This window comes from Balaenoptera physalus (assembly GCF_965194825.1).
Source record: "Balaenoptera physalus genome assembly, chromosome: 3".
Lineage (NCBI taxonomy): Eukaryota > Metazoa > Chordata > Mammalia > Artiodactyla > Balaenopteridae > Balaenoptera > Balaenoptera physalus.
Window position 1 is genome coordinate 12,022,089 of NC_138890.1, and position 7,824 is coordinate 12,029,912.

Sequence of the window (7,824 nt, forward strand, 5' to 3'; positions counted from 1 at the left end):
GTGGTTGAGAATCTGCCTGCCAATGCAGGGGACACGGGTTCGAGCCCTGGTCTGGGAAGATCCCACATGCCGCGGAGCAACTGGTCCCGTGAGCCACGACTACTGAGCTTGCGCGTCTGGAGCCTGTGCTCCACAACAAGAGAGGCCGCGATAGTGAGAGGCCCGCGCACTGCGATGAAGAGTAGCCCCCGCTCGCCGCAACTAGAGAAAGCCCTCGCACAGAAACGAAGACCCAACACAGCCAAAAATGAATAAATAAATTTATAAAAAAAAAAAAAAAGAATACTGCACATTGAGGCCTATTGTGTTTTTGTGCACTCACTTTGCATTCCCTGCCTTTCTTCCTCCTCTTTGAAGTGCTAAAGTGTATTTATACTAGAAAGTTACTAATAGACTTAATAGGAGAACTATGTGTTTGAAAAAGCAAGACTTTCTAGATAAGAAATCTCCAAATATTTTCTATTTTATGTTTTTATGACCTTCTTTATAAAGTGTTTTATGTGCAACACCTGCAGACAGAAATAAATCTACATTTCACTCAAACCCAATCAAATATATCAGATACAAAATATAGACATGAAACAAAGTATGATAGCAGCAGTGATTCTTGGGGACAGCATGTGCAAAATCCAATCTTTTGCTATCTATTTACATCACAGAGGTCAGAACAGAAACGTGCCAAAACTCCCTTTCCCATTCCACTTGAACTGGTTCCCCACAATTGAAACAAACATCTCCTGTGACATTAAGTTGTCATCAGCTTTCGTGATCCCCAGTTCACTCAACCTTTTCTTCTTCATCTGGCCTTTTTTGTGTGGAGGCAGCAACTAGTTCATTTACAATTTCGCAATTGCTTTCAACTTGCTCAGAAAGGTCAGCTCTTACATAAAGCTCCATTTTACCAGTTGCACATTGAATCAGCTCTTCTAGATCCACTCTTTCAGCTACATCTGTCTCTCCACTTGTCTGAACTTTAAGTGCTTTATTTTCTTCAGTTTCGTCTTGGGCATTTTCTTGCAGGTCAGAGAAAATTGTAGGTTTCACCAAGACAACACCATAACCTTCGTTATTATGTATGACATTATTCACCACGGATATTTTGGGAATGTCATAATGTTCATCTAAGAAGTCCTTAATGAGGATCCCTTCTTCGCAGCGATCCCTTCCTTGCAGTGATGGATCCGATTGTCACTCAGGGTGCACTTACTCCCGGGATATATTTCTATACCTGCACCCTTGGCACCATATGAATCTGAGCTCTTCATTAAAAATTCTGCTGATGTTCGTACTGTGACTCCTGTAGTTTCACACTGTAGTTTTCCAATGTAGTCTTGCCATGGTGAATAATTAAGATTCCTTCCACGGCATCATGCGAAACAAATTTTATGCTTGAGATTTTAATATCCACACCCGTACAACCCACAAAAGTGTCTCCTTTGCCTCCCTTTTCTATCACAATATCATCTGGTAGACCATACCCTTTCAAATCAATGGAGTCAGCAGTGGAGAATGTACCATGCACCACGTAATGGCCAGGACAAACAACAACAGTGTTGCCCTCATAGCAGGCATTTACAGCAGACAATGGATCACTATGGAACTGAATTTCTATTTCTTCCTTACAAGGCTCTGGACAAAGCTTATCCCTGAGCAGGGACTACAGCAGACCAGTCGTCATGGTGGAGGAGACCACATGGGTGACCTTCTGGCCATTTGGACGGATGCGCTTTGCTTGTATATTAGCATTCTTCTGATAACCAAACACATATCTCAACAAAAGATTCTCAATGAGTTTTAGCTTTCGCTTCAACTGTTCGATCTCTGAATACAATTTTAACCCTTCCAGCATGGAGACGTTTTCCTGCTCAGAATCAGAGTTACAATTTGACAAACAGCTTCTCAGATTTAAAAATTTCCTATAACTCTCCTCACATTGAGTCAACAGATTTTTTTTTTTTTTGGCTGTGTTGGGTCTTCGTTTCTGTGCAAAGGCTTTCTCTAGTTGCGGCAAGCGGGGGCCACTCTTCATCGCGGTGCGCGGGCCTCTCATTATCGAGGCCTCTCTTGTTGCGGAGCACAGGCTCCAGACGCGCAGGCTCAGTAGCTGTGGCTCACGGGCCTAGTTGCTCCGCGGCATGTGGGATCTTCCCAGACCAGGGCTCGAACCCGTGTCCCCTGCATTGACAGGCAGATTCTCAACCACTGCGCCACCAGGGAAGCCCGAGTCAACAGATTTTGATAGTCAACAATAAGTCCTGAAGGAACTTGGTCTTCAAGAATGTCATAATGCAATCTCAGTCGAGGTTCAACACCTCTAACAAAATAATCATACTCCTCCTCTTCTTCTTCAGCCCAACTCCTCCAAATGTTCTGATAAGAAAACCTGACATGCACAATTGCAAGTGCTGTCTGGTCAAATACTCCAGAATCATCAAACACCACCCACAGCTCCTGCAACCAGTGTTCCTTCAGATCAAGGAGCTCTTTCACACACTCCAAAGTATAAGTGCTCACTTGAGATTCACAGAGGTACGGGTCCGGGTCAGCAAGCCTCACCACTGCCTTCAAGGCTGCAAAGTCCACATCTGTGACTGCAACCAGCACCGCGAACACATTAGTGTGCCAGGCTGCCCGCCATTCAGATGATTCAAGGACCTGCTCTAAGAACTCAGCTGTGAACTCTTTTACCTCAGAGGCCTTGCAGTCAGCTAAAATGTAATCTTGATAAGCGCTGAATCACTCATAGAACAAAAGTTGACTTTCTGGCACGAAAAGTCATTTCTTCAGTGGTTCTGGTTTATCATGATTGCTACAATCACTGCAGGAATCTTCATCTTCGAACAAACCTTTCTCGAGGGGCCCCGGCTCCTCTTCTGCAGCTCAGCCGGTGCGCTCGGGGTCCGGCGCCATAGCCTCCGACCCCAGCCCACCACCTGCCAGCAACCCGTCACCCATTTCAAGTTTCCGCGGGTGGCCGCCCAGCCCAGTAATGCGATGACGCAGCTGCTTCTCTAATAAATTTTTAAAGGTCACTCTCTGTTTACACTTATTACAAAATACTGGCCATATTCCCCTACATTTTTTTTTTTAAATGGAGACTCAGGAGAATGGGACACAGGACCAAGACTTTCAAGGAGGGGGAGACATCTGAGAACTCTGCAGAGTGGGACAAATGGGTCTGAAACATTCTCTTGGACTCTGCCCTGCCTGGGTCTGGGAGAAGCCAGCAGTCCCCAGATGCCCCTCTGAGCACAGCGATGTCACGTAGTGCCCTGTCGACAGGAAGGAGTTCGTGCCTGCTCCAAGGAGCATGGGGAAGTGGGGAGGGTTGAGTCTGGCTGCTGTGGACCATCTTGGAATGGGGGTACCCAGAGATCAAGCCAGGCTCCTCTCTTGGCCCCATGGGGCCCATCCCATCTCCTCGGGGCTGGGAGTGCACACAAGCCCGGTGAGGGCAGTGATGGGCAGGCGGTCCCCGGGCCAGCCATGTCCAGCCCGTCAGTTCTCAGGTCAGATACGGACCCTGGGGCAGTGTCAGCGTGGCCCTGAAGGCCTGCAGGTGCCTTGCCTGCACTTCTAAGCGCATGCACCAGCCTTGCTATTCCACACTTGACAGCAGAAACATCTGATAGGATGTCCCCAGAATCACTTCCCTGAAATCCCAGTTTGCCGGGTTTTCTCCTTCAGGGCAAAAGACACACCCTCCGTGATCATCAGACCCCAGACCGCTGGTCAGCTTGTCTCCCTTGGGGCCCCCAAACAGCCACGTTGTTGCTGGGACAGACCCCAGGCATCCCCTGCAGGCCACCCTTGGGGGACCACTCAGTGATGCACCCTCTGCACCCCTGCGGCTCCTTCTCAGCTTTCAGGTCCTGTCCGGCGCTTCATCATCGTGAAGCCCCCCTGGGTGCTCCCTCAGCTGGGTGACTGTGCCTCAAAGTGGGTCCCCCTAACATGTGCTGTCTGCACCCGCCCACCTGACCTGGGGGCTGTCTACACCCATCTACATCACCCAGGCCGTAAACCTTCAGGGAGAGTGCCATCTGAGGCCCTTCTTACCAGCACCAGAGCCCTCAGCACGGCTCAGAGTCAGACACCTCCAGGCACCGGTGTCTGGGGGGTCGGCACCTTTGTCTGTCCCTTGGGCTTCAACCTGGCCTCGATCATTCATTCTTGGAGTCTCCCGAGAGGTGAGAGAGCAGGAACCTGCTTCAGATGGCACGCCAATTCTGAGATCTGATGGAGGAGAAAACCGAGGGCCAGACAATTCAGTCCCACAGGGGCGTCCTGGCTGGTTCTGCCTTCTGGGCAAACAGGCTGGAAATAAAAGTGCCACAGTGAATGCTCTGGCTCTGCCAGCCAGGCTGTTTCTGTCCTGGGAAAGACGCCAGCTCAGTGCCAGGAATGTTCTGGACACGCCCTGGGCCAGGAGAGAACTAAAGAGTCACTAGGCCACCAGCAGCTCCAAGCACCCTCTGCTCTGTGGGTGGGCTCACCTGGCTCTGCAGGAGACTGGGTCTATAGCGGGCAGGGCCTGAGATGGCCACTGGGCCAACAGTACCGCTGACCCACTTGCAGGGGGACAGGGGCAGGCCCCCCCGGATGAGGTAGGTAGGTGTAGACAGCTCCCAGGTGATGTGGGCAAGTGTAGACAGCCCCCCAGGTGAGGTGGGCCGGGGTAGATAATCCCCCAGGTGTGGTGGGCAGGTGTAGATAGCTCCCAGGTGAGGCGACCGCTTCTTCCCCTTCTCCCCTTCCCTCACTGAATACTATGGAAACCGCCCACAAGGCCAGTGAACCACATGCTCAAAGACGGACCAGGCTGGCCCAGCCCTCAGCAACTCACAATATTCAGGAAGATCAGTTCTAACAGGTGAGTTCCAGAACCTCTGAGAGCAGGGCTCACATCCCAGGGCATCAGTGGGGACCGAAAACCGGGATATAAAGCCAGCCCCAAGCCCAGGGCATAGTCCATGGTCCGTAGAGGACAACTCTTCCCACAGCGCAGGTGGGTGGCCTCCCAGGTGTGACACCTTGCAGCCCGGGAGCAAGACAGACCAGCTCCCAAGGCAGCTGCTTTGCAGGAGGAGACAGTTCACGGCTCCTTTTTGCAAACCGTCCGAGGCGCCCTCATCATCCTGGCTCCCCAAGCCCATGCCCCCCCCTCCACCGGCACTCGGCCTCCCGCTGCCCTGTGAGCCAGAAAGGCTCATGCCCACCTCCCCCAGCTCATCCCTCCTCACCTGCCACATCTCCTATGGGCTTCAGCTCTGGGGACAGGCCTCACCCCTCTCCTACCTCTATATGGAGATATAGTTCACTTCCTAGAAAGTTCACCCAACTGGATAGATACATGTAAAGAATAAAATGAGAACATTATCTAACACCACACACAAAAATAAACTCAAAATGGATTAAAGACCTAAATATAAGACCGGATACTATAAAACTCCTAGAGGAAAACATAGGTAGAACACCCTTTGACATAAATGGCAGCAATATGTCTTTGGATCTTTCTCCTAGAGTAATGGAAATAAAAATAAGCAAATGGGACCTAATTAAACTTAAAAGATTTGTGCGACAAAGGAAACTATAAACAAGACCAAAAAAAAAAAAAAAAAGACAAAAAGACAACCTACAGAATGGGAGAAAATATTTGCAAATGATGCAACCAACAAGGAATTAATCTCCAAAACATGCAAACAGCTCATACAGCTCAATATCAAAAAAGCAAACAACCCAATCAAAAAATGGGCAGAAAGGGCTTTCCTGGTGGCACAGTGGTTAAGAATCCGCCTGCCAATGCAGGGGATATGGGTTCGAGCCCTGGTCCGGGAAAATCCCACATGCCGTGGATCAACTAAGCCTGTGTGCCACAACTACTGAGCTTGCATGACACAACTACTGAAGCCTGTGCACCTAGAGCCCATGCTCCACAACAAGAGAAGCCACTGCAATGAGAAGCCCGTGCACCGCAACGAAGAGTAGCCCCCACTCACCACAACTAGAGAAAGCCCACATGCAGCAAGGAAGACCCAACGCAGCCAAAAATAAAATAAATAAATAAATGAAAATAAAATTTTTTTTTAAATGGGCAGAAAATCTAAATAGACTTTTCTCCAAAGAAGACATACAGATGGCCAGTAGGCACATGAAAAGATGTGCTAATTATTAGAGAAATGCAAATCAAAACTACAATGAGGTATCACCTCACATAGGCCAGAGTGGCCATCATCAAAAAGTCTACAAATAATATATGCTGGAGAGGCTGTGGAGAAAAAGGAACCCTCCTACACTGTTGGTGGGAATGTAAATTGGTGCAGCCACTATGGAGAACAGAATGGTGGTTCCTTAAAAAAACAAAAATAGAGCTACCGTATGATCCAGCAATCCCACTCCTGGCATATATCTGGGGAAAACCATAATTCGAAAAGATACATGCAACTCAATGTTCACTGCAGCACTATTTACAATAGCCAAGACATGGAAGCAACTTAAATGTCCATCGACAGATGAATGGATAAAGAAGATGTGGTATATTTATACAGTGGAATATTACTCAGCCATGAAAAAGAATGAGATAATGCCATTTACAGCAACATGGATGGATCTAGAGATTATCATACTAAGTGAAATAAGCGAGACAGAGAAAGACAAATACATGATATCGCTTATATGTGGTATCTAAAAAAAATGGTACACATGAACTCATATACAAAACAGAAATAGATCCACAGACATAGAAAACAAACTTACGGGTACCAAAAGGGAAAGGGGGGGAGGGATAAATTAGGAGTTTGGGATTAACGTATGCACACTACTGTATATAAAATAACCAACAAGGACCTACTGTATATAACAGAGAACTATACTCAGTATTTTGTAATAACCTGTAAGGGAAAAGAATCTGAAAAAAAGAAAAAAATAGATATATATGTATGTATAACTGAATCACTTTGCTGTACACCTGAAACTAACACAACCTTGTAAATCAACTAAACTTTAATAAAAATAAGTAAATAAAATTCAAAAAAAATAAGAAAGTTAACCCATTTAAACTGTACAATTCAACTGTTTTTAGTATTTTACAGAGTTGTGCAACCATCACCATAACCTATTCTAGGACATTTCCATCACCCCAAAAGGAGACCCCCATCCCCATTAGCAGTCACTCTCTAATCCCCCTGCAGCCCCTGGCAACCACTAATCTGCTGTCTCTATACGTTTGCCTGCTTTGAAGATTTCATGTAAACCGAATCATACAACGTGTGGACTTTGGGGCCTGGCTTCTCTCACTCAGCACGATGTTTTCCAGGTTCCTTCCTGAGGCACCCTTCACAGCTTATCAAAGTTGGTGGAGAAAACCAACCATGGTTCTGCTGAGGACTGGAAAGGGCCCCACAAAGTCCCCGATGTGAAAAAGACCGTCAACAACAATAATAGCATCAATAATAATAATAATAATAATGGTTGGCCTTTATGATTGTGGTTCATCATACACCACATACTGGGTATGAATCACATCATTTTTCTTTTTTCTCATAACCACCTCGAGTAAGGATGACTGTTCTCTGCAGTCCTCGCGTGAGCAGGCTGCGTCCGGGAGACGGTGGCTGTCCCAGAATCTCACCGCCCTCCTCTCTCCCTCGCCCACATACCCCAGCCAGGTGCTTCCCTGCTGCGCCCTGCTCTGGGCACTCAGCCTGAAAGGCTGTTCCCAGCAGCCTTTGCGTGGCCCATTCCTTCCTTGGGGGGGTGGAGCCCTGCAGCCCCCTGCACCTACAAGGGTTCCCCGGGATGGCAGCCTGGAGACTAGGCACCAGG

General features: G+C 47.9%; 1 pseudogene across 1 annotated transcript; it reads right to left on the reverse strand.

Moving 5' to 3' along the window:
• Window positions 1-271: 271 nt before the first annotated feature.
• LOC309656691 (SHC SH2 domain-binding protein 1-like) lies at window positions 272-4,938 on the reverse strand (annotated as a pseudogene). Its single transcript has 2 exons — window positions 2,204-4,938; window positions 272-1,937 (listed from the first exon to the last, which is right to left on the reverse strand). The product of its transcript is annotated as an SHC SH2 domain-binding protein 1-like (transcript).
• Window positions 4,939-7,824: the final 2,886 nt, after the last annotated feature.